Source organism: Gadus macrocephalus, chromosome 5 (assembly GCF_031168955.1).
Source record: "Gadus macrocephalus chromosome 5, ASM3116895v1".
Classification (NCBI taxonomy): Eukaryota; Metazoa; Chordata; class Actinopteri; order Gadiformes; family Gadidae; genus Gadus; species Gadus macrocephalus.
Genome location: NC_082386.1, coordinates 18961854 through 18981645, shown reverse-complemented (window position 1 = coordinate 18981645; position 19792 = coordinate 18961854). Strand labels below are relative to the sequence as shown.

Genomic DNA, 19792 nt, shown 5'->3' with positions numbered 1-19792 from the left:
GAGAAAACAACATACAACAGTATCAAATTCAGTAGCAAATGTAAAACATGAGTTATGGTCAATATCCTTTCTTATGGGGGGGTTAACGCATTGCCCCTGTAGGGAGTTATGTTCTCAGAACTGATGGGCAGCGACTGCATTATTCCTCAGACAGGCTTCATCCATTTATAGAAAACCAACATATGTCCACTGCGCTTCATCGTTGGTCAATAACAATTTAGATACTCCAAAAATAGTGTATTTCATACCTGAGGTTGTATGGTATTATGAATGCTACGGAAAACCTCCACGTAAAAAGGCCACATTTGGGAAAAACAAAAAAATTGTCTAAAGTGGGTAAGTGAAGTAGCCAGATAATTAAGTGCCAAATGACAACACTGAACACGAAAAGTTCTGTAAAACACCATTCGTTTCAAATTATCAGCACCAAAATGGAAGGGAAGTGACAAGGTAACAGGGTAATAAGCCACATAATTTAATAGCAAGAAGTGACAAGTAAAAGTGACAACAATAAACATATCGACATGACGATGTAGCTATTTTACATTTGCCGTCGTCAACTATGACAACACAGATGTGCGAAATTAATCAAGACTAAGACCAGTGGCGGCTGGTGATCAAAAATATTGGTGGGGTACAGTAATAGACAGGGGCTCTGGGGTTCCCAACCCCCCCCTAAAAAAAATTGAATTTAATAGATTTGATTTCCTGTATTCTGATGCATTTTGGGGATGGCCACTACCTATTTACCTACTTTTCATTCAGATTCATAGCCTACATCCTGACTTGCAGGGCCTGGACAAGCTTACACTGCATATACAGACAATGGCCATATACTTTATGGCCATTCCACCAGCCATTGCTATTTGACCCATAGTTGTTATTCTGATATTGAGACAAATCATGATCACTGTCCTATAGCGTCCATGTTTGGTGAGTCTCAATGTCTACTTCAAATGCAGTTAGAAATATGGGACAGGTGCTTCATTTTGTTTATATGCTACTGGCCGAAAGACTAAATTAATATGTAACTTACTTGCTCCACTGACTAAGACAAATGGTATGACCTATACCTGCTTTCTTTAAAAACACAAATAATGCTGTAGTCGAATAATATCTGCAAATAAATAATAAACAAAAAGTCTCTTTGAAATTAAATATAAACTACATAGTGTGGCAACCCGTCCCCCACCCCTCGGGCTGGACGACCCAGGGGAGAGGTTGTGGAGGGCGTGTACCGCCCACACCTAGCAGGCGGAGCCAGAGGACGTCCCTCCCGGCACACTAATCAGAGAGATAGGAAACACCTGGGGCGGGGAACGGGGCAGCTCTTAACAAACATTTTCCCCTGTCCCCGAGCAGAGTTGGAGCTGGGAGCAACAGGAGTAACCCTCGGACCACGGACGGACAAGCCGACGGAAGGTGAACCGGGCCGCTCCCGACAGGCCCCAAGGAGGACGCCGACGGGAACGACCCCCTGCTCCCCTAGAGAACCGAACATTGTCCCCTCTTTTCCCCGGCTCCCGGAGTCAGTGTATTCTTTCTCGTTTTCCCCACGTGGGCGTGTTTTGCATTATCCTGAATAAAAGCCCTCCCGGGCTTTGAACCAGCCGTGAAGTGTGGCGATTCCTATACCTCTGAGACATTCCTGGGCCCGGGTTGCCACAATATTTAAACATCCATGTCAGTATTTACCTTTTGAACTAAGGGAATCAAAGGCTACAGGCTCTCCTGATTAACTATATTACAAAATAATATTTTCAGTTCTAGATGGCTAGAATGGCTTTAAAAAGTGCGGGGGACAGAGGGCACAGATACGGGAAGTGCGGGGGACATGTCCCCCCCGCTTACCCCGCGTCCGCTACTCCCATGACAACTTGATCGGTGGTTCACTGTGTCGGCAGTACAGACCTTTAAGACTGCAACTGTGATCAAGGGGATCCCAGTTGCGGTCAACAAATACAATATGCTTGACCTGAGAACATACATACACTTCTGTAGATATACTGTGTGTATTGATACACTGCGGCCACATTTTGGGAAAATCAAAAAAGGGATGAAGTGTCTAAAGTACAATCAGAAAAATGCAGAGATAAGCAGGTAGACAGAAGAACGGATGATCAAGATAAAGCAATACAACGGTGACCTAAGTCTCAGTAGTTAAAAGATTGGTTTGGAGTTAGTGCTTAAAGATCTTTGCTGCCAGCTGTAGATCCAGGGGGAATGTAAGTCGCTTTGGATAAAAGCGTCTGCTAAATGCCCTAATTGTAATTGACATTCAAGTTCAGCAGCTTGTGAGCTTGTGTCTCCTTTAGTGTTGGTGAGTTCTCACCACACGCTAGTTTCAAAAGGTGGCAAAGTTTGAAGTTTTGTTCTATGACTCGCGGGGGCTGTTTACGACCGCTTTGGTAGTCTGATCATAAACTGATCAACATGACCTGAACATGATCGGTGGTTCACTATGTCGGCAGTACAGACCTTTAAGACTGCAACTGTGATCAAGGGGATCCAAGTTGCAGTCAACAAATACAATATGCTTGACCTGAGAATATGCATACACTTCTTTAGATATACTGTGTGTATTGATATTGCTATGATTTCCTAACCCAGAACATGATCCCACAGCATCGGTTTTGCAGCATCGTGTTTTTTTCCTCATTAGGTCCTCCTGGAGCCACATCCTGGGTTTTCTGGGCTGACTGTTGAATAGTACTCCGCTCCTTCAGAGCTTGGTTCATTCTGAATAAAAGATGAACATCAATACATCAGTTCAGCAGCAATATCAGCAGCTGTTACTATCATTCAGCCAACTATGAACCTATTAAGGGTTTATGGTTGGGGGGGGGGGGGGGGGGGGGGCAGTATCTCAGGAGCTAGAGTGGGTTGACTGGTAACCGGTAGGTTGCTATTTCTATCCCCAACTCCTCCTAGCTAGAGTGTTGAGGGGTCCCTGATCGAGACGCCTCACCCTGACTGCTCCCGACGAGCTGGCTGTCGCCCTGCGTGGTCGACTCCGCCGTCGGTGTGTGAATGTGTGAATGTGTGAATGAATGGTTGCAAGTCACTTTGAATAAAAGCGTCAGCAAAAGATAAATGTAAAGGTTAAGCTTACCTCTTTAAGAATACTAGAACAACGAAAAATAATAGCAGCACTATGATTGGTATTACTTCTTTCACTAGTGGTGTTACGTTGGACCCATGTTTTCCACACTCAGAATCAGTTGAAGTGGTCCCTGGTTGGATTTGATACAGCTCCAGAGATTCACAACTGGGTAAAGAAGGACAAGACCACAAGTTATCTTATACATATAATAGTTAACAATTATTTGCCGAAGGCAAAGTGAATAATTGTTTTAGTATATACTACACGTGAACACGCCAAAAATAAACAAGATAACACTTTTTGCCGAGATTTATTTGTTTTTATCAGCGGTTTATTCGTTTTTATTAGCGTGACGAGAAGACCGTCACGCGCTCTCCCCATTAAGAAAACAATATCCCGAGTTTGAGATCTAAATCAGGGGATATTGCCCAATATTCCGAGACAGCGAACCAATCAAATTGCGCCATCTTAGGAGGTTCACGCGTAGCATATACTAATAAACCACTGTATATTAGCATCTATCGTAATTACAGCCTTTCCAATAGACAAACAATGCATTTTCTTGGCCTGTACTGCTATGAACCGTAATGACAAAGTAACATTAATCTTCTGCGTTTAAACTGTAACATCCACTTACTTTGTGTGGGGCTGGCAAGACGTCACCGTTCCATTAGAGAAGGTTCCCTTCGCACAATCAAGGCACTCTGTGTCTTTATCTGCGGTTCCTGTATAAATATACATGTTGATATGGAACCTGATCCGTCTCATTTATGATATTACCTGTATTTGAATATATGTATATATTATACATTCTTCTAATGTACACCTGTTGGATAACGTAGGGCTGGGAGCCAATTTAGGTTCAGAAATAATCAATTACATGTTCTGTTGGAATAACTGGAGCATATCACCCTATTAAGCTAATGCAAACAATGCAACCTTTGAATTGAACCATACAGATTAGTGCATCATGTGTACGTTACGGTTTGTACAGAAGAAGACACCAACCGTTTTGACCGATGTGGTGACCAGGACTGCAGCTCACACTGTGTCTCTGAGCCGCCCTACATCCTCCTTCGTTGGGGTCTCTACAGAAGTATCCATCCAGGGTTTCACACAAAGCGTCTGATGTCTCTGTACACGACTTCCTCAAACGCAGACCCCTCTCTGAATGAATAAACATGAACACAACATTTTAACAGAAAGTCATCAGATCTCCGCCTGGTTACAATTGTGTTGCATAAAGTCTATAATCAGTTCCTACAACAGTGACGCTTGTATATTTAGGTCAGATCACCATTCTAGCCTGATTAAGACCAACCAGAAATATAGTGCATTTTTTACTGTCTTTCACTGAAGAGGGAGGGCAGGTAGTTGAGATGGATAATGAACACCATTTGTGATGTCACCAGTATTTTGAGCTCGAAAGTCCATTCAAAATGACCACTATGTTTAGATAATGAAAGAAGGGTCAGGGGATTGCCGTATTAGTCTAGTATGCATATACCTGAATCACAGCTGGTACAGGGAGTGCAGTGCTTATATCTATTGAGGCCTGTAGCGAAAGTGTCTTTGGCACAAGTTTGGCATCTTGTCTGTCCTCCCTCTAGTGGGCAGTCCTCAGAAACTTGATATCCTGTTAGGATCATAAGGGTGAATACATATTACCAATTCAAATGTATTCAATTCATTTGGTCAATATTTTGATTTCTTCACTGGGATATATTTATTAAAGATTTGACAAAAGATAGTTGTCTTTTTACCCGGATCGCATTTATAGCAACATCTGTCTCCGACTCTGTATTGATCCTTGTGGCAATCTGGTCGTGCCATAACTTTTCCATTGAAACTGACAAGGAATATCAAAAATATCTTCCATTTGTATTCCATACGCCTCAGAGGACATCAGCAAAGTCTGCTGGTGGGGAGTAGGAAACACCTGATGAGATAAAAAAAACACCAGTTATTAAATTCAGTATTTTATAACATCATGTCGTTCAGTAACCAGAGAAAGTTGAGAGACGTGTCAAAGTAAATCATTAATCAATCATAACTGTTAGCAAACATAAAAGTAAATCAATGACAAGGAGTGGAGCCCGGGACAGGGAAAGGATGGATTAAGACTTCATTGAGAAGGCCTATGGAATAGAATAATAAAATATAAATCACATTTGATATCACTTTTGTTTTAAATCCATTTATACCTATTCACCAGTCGCCTTTTTAAACATCATTACAACAGGATACAAGATAATTATTGTAATGTTTTAAATGCAAGATCATGGAATACCTAATGCATTAAAAAATGCTTGAAAATAATACGCCTATGATCGAAAAATGAAGGAGAGCTGAGTTTGGGTGATTCATTCAAGGGGTCGATCTACCTCACACTACCTGAGATGTGCGGATTGTGTTTGTGTGTGTGAGTGTTTGCGCGTGCGTGTGTGTGTGTTTGTTTTTTCTTGAGTCAGCCAGATTAACACACTGGGAACATTTTGGCTGATATTTAACCAACTGCTTCCTTTAGATCAGTGGTTCTTAGACCTTTTCTACTAGTGTAGCACCTCCAAGATGATTTTTCAGCTGTACCCCCTTCATCGGCACAAAACAGAAGCTTTCAGAATTGAAACTTGCCCAAGGAGAAAAATTAATTATTATAGTTAGCAAATGTATTTATTACGTACTAGGGATGTGAATAACTCAAATTTTTCATGGTTGAATAATCGGTGGGTGGGATGAACGAATAATCGATTATTCGATGTGTGCCGACTGCCGACTTCAGACATTCACAAAGGCAGCCATGGTTTAAAAAAACAACTACCTGCAAAGTAGTTCCAGTCAAATTGTCTGTTGAGCCCTCAAAACAAGAGCTGGTAAATTGTGAAAAATGCATTTAACTGTACTCCGAAAACACGGTTATATGCTGTAGTCCCTATAGTATCTTAGGTATAAAGGCTGAATCGTGACGCTCTATACTTTCAACATAAAGAGTAGGCTACGTATTTATAATTTAAAATTCATCCCAGCCTTTATACCAGATACTATAGGGTCTATAGCAGGGGTTTTCAAAGTGTGAGAGTGAGCCCCCCCTCAGATAAAAAAAATCAGCTGAGCCCCCCCCCCAAAGAAAATGTTCTAAATACCTGTGTTTTGAAAGCTATTTTAATTATTTTACACATTTTAAAACATCTCTGATCATAATTATAAAACATTTTAAACATATTTTTTAAACATATATTTTAAACATATTTCTGAAACATTACAACATCTTTGTGCGTTTTTAAACACATTTCTTAACACAATTTAACAACTTTATCTAAGCATGTTTTAGCTTAACCTTTTTTAAATACATTTGAACATCTTAATCTGTGTAAACTGCCAGTCTACACAGATTCATTCAGGGTCCCCGACTCTGAATTTTCAGTCGAATCAGATCTGCCTTTTCAGTCCAGAGATTCGACTATTCGGCGGGGTTTGTTTACCGGCGTTGCTATGGTGACCTCAATTATTATAAGCAACTGAAAACGATGTCGGTTTGAAACTAAAACTGTGATTCTGAAAAAAGTATAAATGCTATCAAAATTCCTTTTCTATAGTATTGAAGACACAAGTATGTCGATTTGTTTAATGGTTTGAACGATGGTAAACGGTTGAAAAAGGAATGAGTTACGATGTCTAGAAGTAGGTGTATCAGAATGGGCTGACGTCTTCAATGAAATCAGCTGAAAACGAAGCGGTATGAAACTAAAACTGTGATTCTGAAGACATTTTAAATGATATCGAAATTCTGTTTAGATATTATTGAAGATACAAGTGTGTCGATTTGTTAAATGGTTTGCACGAAGATAAACGGTTGAAAATTGATTTAGTTATGTTACTTCTACAGTTGAAGTACGACTGATGATTTGAATCAATTTTTTCGGGTTTATTTTTTTCTCACGTCGCGCCCCCCCTGAGGAACTCTGGCGCCCCCCAGTTTGAAAACCACTGGTCTATAGCATATAACCGCGTTTTCTGATTACAGTTTAATGTAACAGTAAGCCGACATCATCAATAGTTAACACCGCAACTGCAAATTAACCACACAGAGATACCCATGGCAACCGGTCAAACAAATTTTCTTGTTTATTTGAATGGGAAAAAACGGTCCAAATGTTAAAAATCGACTTTGACCCTCGGGAACGAATAATCTAATAATCGAATATTCTGACCCATCCCCATTACGTACCCCTAGGGGTACGTGTACCCCCATTTGAGAACCACTGCTTTATATGCATGGGACACATTTTAGACATGCAATGCTCCGTTCATACAAACAAGAGACACATTAAACGACATGATTACAGAGGCCTTACAGTGTATACAGGGTGTCAAATCAGTGACGGCTGTCATAAGGATCCTGATGGGTCTCACATCTTTCAAGACTCGCTATGCCTTATTGACTGCCTTTCGATATTGCAACGATATTCGCCAGATCTTCGGTTTTCATTTACCCCGCAATCGGATTAATCAACACAAATGCACTTCATTACGGTTGTAGTAATAATAGTGAAACCGGATTAAATAAAAAAATTTAAATATTCACCAAAGATCATAAAAATACATTTTCACATTCTGATTGCTGTAGTAGGCCTACTTGCCAATGGTGGGCTTTTACTTACTACGGGTCATTATTTGTCTATATTTTGCAGAATAGTGAAAAAGGATGAAATTAATAGTTTAAAACATTCACCAAAAATCAATAAAAATACAATTTATCATTCTGATTGATGTAGTACTTGCCAATTCGTGGTGCAACGCTTCACAGCTTACCCGTGATTCGTACAGATCAACCCTCACGGTTCGGGACGTGATCCGCGGATCGGCTGATGTATTACCGGTATAAACGGTATTAATTATAGGTCAACCGCCATCTTCTCCATCAACTCTCCTCTCACACACTGTGACAGTGGCTGGCAGCGCGCCAATTCTCTGCGTCTTATAACGTTCTATATATAAAATAGTATAATATAATTATATAGATCATAATATCACGGCCAAGTGCTCTGTGCGCCTCCGGATGGCCGTAGCGCGGGGAGCTCACGTAGGGATTGGGCTTCGCGGGGTTTGTTTACCGGCGTTGCTATGGTTACCGGTCTTGTAAGGAAGCACGTCAATTCTCGGTGCGACAATTTTCCCGCACAGAGCAGAACTGTGGCCTATTCTACACATTTTAATTTTCTTAATTATATTTATCATTTTTACTGAATTTGTTTTTTATTACTGAAAAAACAAAACAAAAAAAAACTTGGTGTTGCCGGTGTGCAACACCGAATAAAAGGTGTTGGCCTCAACACCGGTAACACCGGTAATACCGTATACCGCAACCCTAGCCATATAATTACAGCCATATAATTTCGAGCCGGTTAGACTTGAGAGGGCAGATGAGGAAATACCGAGATCCGACGGCCGTCAAAGATAAATAAATGCATGGTCAGAGGAGAATGAGTGGAGAGTTGGTGAAGTGTCCTGGTGAGTTGCTACCATTTAGAAACGCAGCAAGGAGCGCTGGAGCTAGTAGTCTATCAACAGCAGTGCATACAATAACATATTTTTTACTGTCAGTGAATAGTAGTGGTGAAACGGATCAGTGTGTCCACGGTTCGGTTCAGATAACCGTTTTGGGCCTCGGTTTCGGATACGGTTCGGATTAGGATCATGTCCGTGATAGTAAAAAGGCAGACTTTTTTTGGACGGAGGGTTTGGGGGAGAAACACAAAAATGAATGAGACCCACAGGCTATTTGCAATGTGTTAATTGACTGCAATCAGACAACTTGCAAGGCTTTTTTGTGCAATAAATGTTCCCCTAAATGCATTTGAAAACATGGTGCACTGAGTGTAACATGTAAGGGATAACGGCCGACGAGGCTTAGAACTCTGGCGACGAGTGCAGCATGAAGACAGAGTTGCCTCTACCTGTCCATTATTTCCATCGAACCGGTCGACCTCGAAGGCCGTTATCCCGCTTATCACCCGTTTGTATTTATCTCCCGTATATTTAGAATATAATTGTATCAATTACTTTCTTTACATTTAGGAATCGTTTAAAGCCCAGTTTGTTTTGAACGCTGACAGGCTGAAGGGAGGGGCGGGAAAAGTCTCATTGGCTCGGGCAGCACTGGAGAGAATGCATTCCGCTGGGTCCTAAACACCCTTTTGTATCGGACGTAGGCTACAGTAGGCAAAATACGCTACATAAGGCAATGCCTTCATGAAACCGAAATCCGTGGATCTCCAGAATGTTCCGAACTGTGGTAAACGAACCGAACGGATTCGGATACAATTCGAATCCGCTGCAGGCCTAATAGCATCGAGTGAAAGTCAACGTTTTCTTTAGATCTAGTGACAGTGATTATGTCGTTGGCTCCGATAAGTACCCTAAACTTAGTCTGAAGATCTAGAAATAGAAGGCATATTATGCCTTCTATTTCTTCTAAATATGGGCTAGCTTGACAGTCCCACCTGTGAACCCCCAGTGTTTATTTCTAAGCGGGGCTGGTCATGTCTTCAGTGTGATTATTTTTGATAGTGCTAACTAGTTTTCCCCGTGATTGATTGTCATTGTGCTTGGCAGGTGTCTGTGTGGGCGGTGTCGTCCCATGGAAACTGTGGTGGAGAGCTTGTGTTGAAGGGGGAGGTGAGCGCGTTTGTCACAAATACAGTAAACCATTTGATCTATTTATACATCTACTCTCTCCATCTATGTTATGCTATGCCTCACTCCCTCACTATCTATCGATGCTATTCTATCTATAATCTGACACTCTCTCACTGTCACCTCATCTGATGTCATGCAATGTGGAGAGCTACATTCAGTCTTAGGGAGTGGCGGGAGGGAGGGGCTGTTTCACTGTGTGTGTGTGTGTGTGTGTGTGTGTGTGTGTGTGTGTGTGTGTGTGTGTGTGTGTGTGTGTGTGTGTGTGTGTGTGTGTGTGTGTGTGTGTGTGTGTGTGTGTGTTAGATTTTCCATTTCATTCTGGTCATGTGCAACGTGTCAAGAGTGGTGGGAGCCGTCATGCCAAATTTGTACCGGCTGCCAAATTTGTACCGGGCACGTCAACAGTTGTCCGTTGCCAGGCAACGGACAACTGATTACGTAAGGGTTGTCCGTTGCCGGGCAGGTTTCAAAAAACATTTGCGCTCATGTTGCCAAAGACGAAATAACATAATACAGATAACGGATCGCTAGATAACACTTGTTTTTACTTTATATTTGTATTGTATTTAATTGTTTAATCAAATTTAGCTAGTAAACTGAGTGTTTAAAGCGGGTTTCATAAAAACATTCGCGCTCATGTTGCCAAAGACGAAATAACATAATACAGAAAACGGATCGCTAGATAACACTTGTTTTTACTTTATATTTGTGTTGTTGTTTAATCAAATTTAGCAAGTAAACTGAGTGTTTAAAGCAGGTCAAGGACGAAATAGCACAATACAGATAACGGACAAGTGCGAATGAACGAGCTTGAAGGTTCGCGAATGTTCGTGAACCTTTCACGTCATTCGACGCGAACCTCCGTTGCCAGGCAACGGACGACGCGATCATCTGTTGCCAGGCAGGTTTGGAATGGCTTACGTATGGATGACGCGCCCGGTACAAATTTGGCAGCCGGTATAAATTTGGCATGACAGAGCCAATGGGATCGCTGTCTGGACGGTGTCACACTAAATTTGTACCGGCTGCCAAATTTGTACCGGGCGCGTCATCCATACATAATCCATTCCAAACCTGCCTGTCAGCAGATGATCGCATCGTCCGTTGCCAAAGACGAAATAACATAAAACAGTGAACGGATCGCTAGATAACACTTGTTTTTACTTTATATTTGTATTGTATTTAATTGTTTGATCAAATTTAGCTAGTAAACTGAGTGTTTAAAGCGGGTTTCAAAAAACATTCGCGCTCATGTTGCCAAAGACGAAATAACATAATACAGAAAACGGATCTAGATAACACTTGTTTTTACTTTATATTTGTATTGTATTTAATTGTTTAATCAAATTTAGCAAGTAAACTGAGTGTTTAAAGTAGGTCAAGGACGAAATAGCACAATACAGTCAACTGCAACGCCCTCCTCACCGGACTCCCCACCAAACTCATCAACAGACTGCAGATCATTCAGAACTCAGCCGCCCGGATCATCACCCGCACCAAATCATCTGACCACATCACCCCTGTCCTCATTCAACTTCACTGGCTCCCAGTACACTACCGTATCCAATACAAAACCCTACTCCTCACCTACAAAGCTCTCCACATCCTAGCCCCCAGTTACCTCTGCGACCTCCTCCAAGAATACACTCCCTCCCGCTCCCTCCGCTCAACCTCTGCTGGACTACTATGTATCCCCACATCACGACTCACTTCAATGGGTGCCCGGTCATTCAGCTGTTCAGCACCCAGGCTCTGGAACTCCCTCCCCCCACACATAAAACAGTCAGACACCATTACAACCTTCAAGTCACAACTCAAAACTCACCTGTTCAAACGTCTAACTGATCACTGTTTTGATTGTTTGTTTGTTTTGTTTTGTCTTGTTTTTGTTTTATTTATTTATAATTTATTATGTTTATTTATTTATTTTTTCCACAATGTCTTTTTTTTTTTTTTTTTTTAACAATTTATGATGACTATATGCTCTGAAAGGTGACCTTGGGTGTCTTGAAAGGCGCCTCTAAATTAAATGTATTATTATTATTATTATTATTATTACAGATAACGGATTGCTAGATAGAAGGTTTGCGAATGTTCGTGAACCTTTCAGTCATTCGACGCGATCGTCCGTTGCCAGGCAACGGACGAAGCGATCATCTGTTGCCAGGCAGATTTGGAGTGGATTACGTATGGATGACAGGCCCGGTACAAATTTGGCAGCTGGTGTAAGTACCATATCGGCTCGGCTTCCAGATCGGCTCGGGGTCCGTCGTCTGCTGATTACGTCACACAATACGCCATCTACAGCAATCAGACCCGGCGCCAGACACAGATTTGCGGGGGGGCCTTGCATTGCCCTGCGGGGGGCACATTTTTTTAGGCCAGAAATGTGAAGTCATAGGTCGATTTAATCGGGGGGTTCTCCCCCGTGATATACATATAGGGAGCGTGTCTATGTTCCCCGGGTCCTATGTTCCCCGGGTCCCTTTTTCAAAAAAAGGGTCCTATGTTCCCCGGTCTGTTACTTTTTCCACCATTACTGCCAAATTCCGTCCGAGATAACTACCATTGCATGTCTTTACCTTTTGTGGAAGAGGGAGAGACGTCGGAGAACCTGAGGCAGTCTATTCATACGCTGGTAAACAAACCCCGAGAAGCCCAATCCCTACGAGAGCTCCCCGCGCTACGGCCAACCGGAGGAGCACAGAGCTTTTGGCCGTGATATTATTATACAATTATATTATATTATATACTATTATATAAAGAGCTCCAGGAGTAGCAAACGGCAACAATCACTTTCTCCTCCATGCTGCAGTACACCCCGGACTGCACTGAGTTGGCGGGTTGAACGCTGATTGGCTGTTACGTTACACATGTCACTCAGTGGCCACACTGTTGAACGCCGATTGGCTGTCATCACGCGAATGTCGCATCAAAGTTGAAATATTTTTAAAGATTGATAGATTGCGGGGAACATATGTTCCCCGCTTTTCCCAAAAAGGGTCCTATGCTCCCGGGTATGTATTGCCGCTTTTCCACTGCAGGGTGCGGAACGGATCGGATCGCAAAGGTGCGGTAGGGAGGGGGCGGTATAGCCCAGCTCAGTTCCGAGGTCGCGTTTCCACTGCCGACAGTACCCTTGGTGGTAGGCCGGATGTCGATCGCCGCGGCAGCTACGTAAACATCGTAAACAACGTCTTCCTCCCCAAGAATGCAGACGAACGTCTCCACCTCCTTGTTCGCCCAAGCAAGCTTTTTACGCGACATGTTAATTGTAAAGAATAATACCTTGAGGCTACTGTTTGTTTGTTTTTATCCCCGCGTCACCCGGAAGTGACGATTCTGTCGACCAATCAACGGAGGGGGGGTGTAGCTAGAATTTCACGGGACCCTTTCAGGCGTCTGGTCTCGTTTTGGGTACCGCAACGGAGGAGTCCCGAGAATGGGGCCGGAACGGGTACGGCAAAGTCCGGGTCACGCCCACTTTTGGCGGTGGAAACGCGACCCGACCCGCACCTTTGCGATCCGATCCGTTCCGCACCCTGCAGTGGAAACGCGCCATATGGCTACAGGGGAACATAGGACCCTTTTTTTGGAAAAACGGGGAACATAGAACCCGGGGAACATAGGACCCGGGGAACATAGGGATGACCCTAGTCTGGCTGAACGGAAGTGGACAGCGTCTATTGCTTAGCGGCCGATTTGGCCGCGACTCCTCCCCTTCCGGTTGCTGGCGTTACCGTATTGTGCTCCCCCTCAAACTCGAAAACTAGGCAGTATGGCGAGTTTTGAAGAGGACTTTGACGGCGCTGTAAAGTTGGCATGTTTGGCTCTTTCCGTGGACACATCTCTGGACAGTATACCATTGTTTTCCAAAGAGACACATGAATAGCAGTTGGTGGTAAATGGCTATAGGCCTACAGACAAGTTTTCGAAATTGTTTGTGGAACTAGACATCCAATCTTGTTTAATTTTATTATAATGTAATTACTGATTACTGACTATCTGATTTCATTACAATGGTAGGACCACAACATAGCCTATTTTGACATTACCTTGGAGACTCCGTCTGGCAGGATTCTCCCCGGGGACGATGCGTTTGCGGTCACGACTATCGCCGGTTGGTGTGGATTTGGCGCATCGTTTCACTCTGACAGCGGCATAAGCGTTTGACATGGATTTAACCAATGAACCGATCCGTTCCACTTCACAATAGCTCCTACGGTATTTCTTTAGTAGTGTTCTACAAGAACCACATATAAATGTTAAAACGTCGTTCGTTTTTATAGGTCCCGTGAGCTCCTCAAGGGCCAAAGTGTATGGTGGCTTGAAATCATCGTGACAAAGAATCAAACGATGTTTGTTCTTTTTATCTATAAAATTATCTCCACATAGGCGACATACATCGTTAATGTTTTTTTGTGGCGTTTGGGATTGAGCCATTTCTGACAGCCTCTGAACGTCAAGAAGTTCCGTCAAAATAATTTCCCCCCCGGCACTATTTTGCATGGACACAACTGCTGCTTCCCGGGCTTAGCCCCGCCCTAGACGATTGTGATTGGTTTAAAGAAATAAAAACAGGCCCGCCCAGTTTCCCCACGGATAGACGGCTCGAGGTAGCGTGGCTCCAGACCATTCTACTTGCTGTAGTTTGGTCTGGCTTTGCGAGACTAGGATGACCCCAACGTCTGTAGCCCGGTTAGCTTCGGCTTGAGCAGAGTGTCAACCTCAGATGACCGTGACTCCTCAGAACACTCCTGACTTTCACCATGAATTTCACTGTCTACGACCCTCCGTGCTCCTTGATTAAAAAAACGCTGTACATCCATATTTCTTTCAAACTAGGACAAATCTGAAATATTGCGATCTGCGATTTTTTATTATTTTTTTGGTTGTCGGGAGACTGACAGGCTCGTCCGTCCAGGGCGGGCCCAACTGACTCCGAGGGCGGGCCAGGCCCCCTAAGCCCCGCCCATGACGCCGGGCCTGACAGCAATAAGGTTTTTTATGGCTTAAATTAAAGAGCCTGTAATGATCTTTCATATTGAACATAGACCATTCCCAACCTATCTGTATGGATAGTTTTCTTCTAAAAACAAAACATCCCTCGGAATCATCTTGGCTGTTAAGATAAGCCGTCCGTGTTGCCAGATTGGGCACATTTTCAGCCTGATTTGGCTACTTTGAATCACGTTAGGCTGGAAAAACGGGACATATGCCCAATCGGGTTTCCCGTGATCCGTACGAATCAGCCATCACGGTTCGGGACGCAAGTGATCCGCGCCACAATCCCCACGCCACTGTAAACTATGGGTTTTCTCAAGGGCTCATGTAATTAACGCTTTCCGCAGCGTATCCTTTTTAAGACCGGTAGCCTACTAGGCTGCTGCCTTAAACCCAGTGTTGCCAACTTAGCAATTTTGTCGCTATATTTAGCTACTTTTCAGACCCCTTTGGCGACTTTTTTTCAAAACAGCGACAAGCGACAAATCGAGCTCCTTTTTCAGCTGTTATTGGTGACTTTTGGCGACTTTTTGAGGTGAATGCACTATCGCTATTACCTCTTCACAACGAGCACCGGGTGCCTGCGCGGCCCCTCCCCGTCTCAAAGCACTTACAGGCAGCCCAGTCCTCGTGCAGCAGTCCCTCCCAGCTGCTTTGTTAGCAGGAGCTAACAGGAGACGTTCACGCCTCGGCATCCGGGCTGCAAATGAATCCGCGTCCCGGCCAACAAGCCGCCGCCGACTGATCCCGGACCCTGACGTACAGTCAGAGCGGGAAAATGTAATATTTTCGTTGTATAAATAAAATAATAAATCGCTTTGTTACTTTGACTCACACTGCCTCAGGCTCAGTCACTTCACCTCACCTCGTCCACTGTGTGTGTTTGTGTCTTTACCATGTCGCAGTCAAAACTTTACCAACAAAAATATTGGAAAGAGTGGGAAGCAAACGCTGCTTTTAAGGGCTGGTTAAAGCCGTTTATTGGAGACTATAAACGAGCATACTGTAGCTATTGCAAGGTCGATTTCTGTGCCAAACTCAGTGATGTGAAGAAACACAGTTCAACCCAAAAGCATATTCAAAAAGGCAAAGCCTTAAAGTTCAGCTCAAACAACGCTGCCATTTATGGTAAGCAAAATTGGGACTAAGCAAAAAAAGAAATTATTTTTTTTTTTTTATACTTCCAGTTATGCAATTTAGGCGATGACGTCATCTAGCGACTTCTAGCGACTTTTAGGAGAGCCAATAGCTACTTTCCTTCCTGAAGAGTTGGCAACACTGCTTAAACCATGTGACCAGAAACTACCGGTACTGAAGGGCATGGCGCCCCTCGAAACATAATGTCATGCCCAGGCCATCATGATCACACTTTTACTCCATGAGGCAGACTTTAAAGTCATCATGAGTCATCTCATGTGCTTCTTGATCTTGGTCTTATGGGTCTGGGTCTTAGTACGAAATCAGAGATATGACATGCCAGTGACCAGTTACCCTACACTGCATGTGCTTCATCCGGAGTATTTTTTATTATATGTTTAGCTATGTAAAGAGTGCGTAAAAGTGCATCCAATGCACTTTTACCAAAGCTTCAAAACATATCCTTTACCTTATCCGCAGTGGCCAGCCGCCTGTCGATCGCGATGCTCTGATGGACGCCGCAGCCTCGAAGCATATGGGGCTCTCTAAATCGACGCCACTTCGACCTGGGCGGGACTTTACGTCCTACGTCACTCGCTATGGGTGTGCATGTGTGCGCGTAGCCGTCACTCGCGATGGGTGTGCATGTGAGAAAGGTTTTGGCTTAGTGTCTATGGGTTGGTAATAACGTTTCTGATGATTTTTTTGATGGAAAAGTGGTCTTTTATTTCCATAATCTTTGTTCAGTGAACGCATAAACCCGTTTGTTAGTTAGCAGTTAAACAAAATGCGACCAGCACCCCCAACATCTCCACTGTATAAACGCTCAAATTATCTGATGTTCTTCTATTAAACTCTATTCTTTTTGATGGAACAACTACTCCAAACCCTGTCATTCCTGTCTCAGGTTGTTTGGCACCATCTGTAAAAACATGAACATACTCTATAAGAAGATGAATATTAAAAACACTACCCAGGTCTATCTGTTCTCTCTGTCTCTTCTTTATATCCAACACAAACCAGTCCACACCACCCTCCATGGCGGCATTATTGGATATACCACTGTTGGTCTAAGCTTCAATTCACCCACACCAAACTCTTTCGCTATATCATTCCCCACCCGACCAAAATGATTCCTCTCACACTTCCCATAAACCCAGCACTCTTTCAACACTCCTTTTGTGGGGTGAGACTCACTGTGCCCTCGCAGATTAGCCCAATAGTTCCCCATCAATTGTTTCCTTCTCAACTCCAGTGGCATTTCCCCCCTTTCTACCTGCAGAGCAGGCACTGGTGATGATTTAAAAGCCCCACTGCATACCCTTAATGCCTTAGCCTGAATCACGTCCACTGGTGATGGTTTAAAGCCCCACTGCATACCCTTAATGCCTTGGCCTGGATCACGTCCACTGGTGATGGTTTAAAGCCCCACTGCATACCCTTAATGCCTTAGCCTGAATCACGTCCACTGGTGATGGTTTAAAGCCCCACTGCATACCCTTAATGCCTTAGCCTGAATCACGTCCACTAGTGATGGTTTAAAGCCCCACTGCATACCCTTAATGCCTTAGCCTGAATCACGTCCACTGGTGATGGTTTAAAGCCCCACTGCATACCCTTAATGCCTTGGCCTGGATCACGTCCACTGGTGATGGTTTAAAGCCCCACTGCATACCCTTAATGCCTTGGCCTGAATCACGTCCAGCTTTCTCAAGAGAGACACTGCGGCTGACCCATACACTATACACCCATAATCAAGCACAGATCTAATCATAGCTACATATATGGTCTTTAAAGCTGAACAGCTCGCTCCCCAATCCCTACCACTCAAACATCTCACCACATTTATTACCTTTTTGCATTTATCCTCAATCTTCCTAATATGGTCTGCCCATGTTACCCTAGAATCAAAAATAACTCCCAAATATTTAAATGAGCCAACTCTTTCCAACTCTTTCCCATACATCCTCAATTGCATCCCACCCTCAATTCTTTTCCTAGTGAAAAATACAGTTTGAGTTTTCTCTGCTGAAAATCTGCACCCCCAGTCAAATCCCCACTCTGTCACCCCATCAATTGCAGACTGGACTTTACTAATAATATGCACCACATTTCTTCCCCTTTTCCACAAAGCCCCATCGTCTGCAAACAGAGAACTTCCTATATCCTCTGGTACCTTTGAAAAAACATAATTTATCATGATTATAAACAATAAATGACTAATTACACTTCCTTGGGGAGTGCCATTCCCCACCATATACTTATTTGACAATTCAGACCCAATCTGGACTTGTATCTTTCGGTCAAACAAAAAATCCTTAATCCAGTTAAAAAACCCTTCCACCTACCGCCATCTTGTACAACATAATTAACAAACCTTCCTTCCACATCATGTCAAAAAACACTGCCACCACTGACTCTTTGTTTGCCTGAGCTTTGTTTGCCGTATCTCATTTCCAAGCCTTACCACTGCATCCATTGTATGTCTCCCTTTTCTGAAACCAGTTTGACAACTTGTCAACAACCCTTTCTTCTCAAGATTATTGTCCTCCATTAACTCTTCAATCACTTTCCCATTCGTGTCTGTGTGATTCCCTCCCCACATTGTGTTATGAGCATTGAAGTCTGCACACCATATTATCTTGTGTCTTTCTATACCTTTAATCCTAACTAGTTTATCAATCTCTAGCCTTTTACATGGATTATAGTAATTAACAACAAACTCCTCTCCCCCTCCCATACCTCCACCACTATATACTTGTTCCGTTCCTATTTCTAATACCCTGTATGATATACCTTGCTTGATAAATGTTACACACCCTCCACCAGCCCCTTCACCTTCCCTCCTGTCTCTTCTTATACCTACATATCCATACATAACAAAATCCAACACTGGTTTCAAAAACGTTTCTTGAATGCATATTACTTGTGGTTTTCCTTTCATTTGACTTAAAAAATATTTAACCTCCCGGCCATTTGCCACCAAGCTCCTAGCATTCCACTGTAGGGTTCTCACCATGGTTATGATGTCTTCTCACCGGCTCCTGAGTACTCTGTATTTATCTCGGCTACCAAAGCCTCCCAGTTTAACCCTTCCATCCCCAAATAATCCTGGGCTGCCTTAGCTAATATCTATGCTCGTTGTCTTTGATGTGGAGTCTCTAGTGGAGTTCATCACTGCTGCAACAAACATCACCACCTGCTTCTTATCTCCCCACACTTTGTTCCATCGTGCTTCTCTCCCACCGACTCCCGTGTCACTTCCCTTCCGCCTCCCCAGGCTGCAACCAACCCCTGACTCTCAGCACCTTGCCTCTGTTTTACCACTTTCACTGCCTCTGCATAAGTCACTTTGTCCGACACTTTTACCTTCTGAACTGCAACTTCCTCTTTCATTATTTCACAGCCTCCAAAAGTGACGACATGTTCACCCCCACAACTACAACATTTTAACTTGGCCCCCTCACACTTCCCATACTCATGATCCCCTGAGCATTTCGCACACCTCCTCTTTTCCTTACAGATTCTAGCGATGTGCCCAAATCTTTGACACTGAAAGCACCTCATTGGCTTAGGTATGTAAGCCCTCACAAAGAAACACAGGAACCCTAGAAATACTCTATCTGGTAAAACTTCTCCTTTAAGCTCCACCAATACAGTTTCACTCATTTCCTTATCAGGGCCCCTTGTTTTCAGCCCCCCCCCCCCTTGATCAAGAGGTCCCCGGTTCAAATCCGAGTGCCCCCTCATTTAGTTGACCTCTCATAATCTGGATCCCTTTCATCCAATCTCATCGATGAACACTATTAAAAGTGTCGGAACACCGCTCTGCGATTGGTTAAAAGGAGA

General features: G+C 43.4%; 1 long non-coding RNA gene across 2 annotated transcripts; it reads right to left on the bottom strand.

Annotated features, from left to right (window-relative positions):
• Positions 1-1526: 1526 nt before the first annotated feature.
• LOC132457439 (uncharacterized) lies at positions 1527-16481 on the bottom strand. Of its 2 annotated transcripts, XR_009525634.1 has the most exons (7): positions 16413-16481; positions 4867-5042; positions 4611-4739; positions 4112-4270; positions 3741-3828; positions 3113-3268; positions 1530-2739 (listed from the first exon to the last, which is right to left on the bottom strand). It is a non-coding gene; the product is annotated as an uncharacterized LOC132457439 (long non-coding RNA). The 2 variants fall into 2 exon arrangements; XR_009525633.1 differs by having other exon boundaries at positions 1527-3268.
• Positions 16482-19792: the final 3311 nt, after the last annotated feature.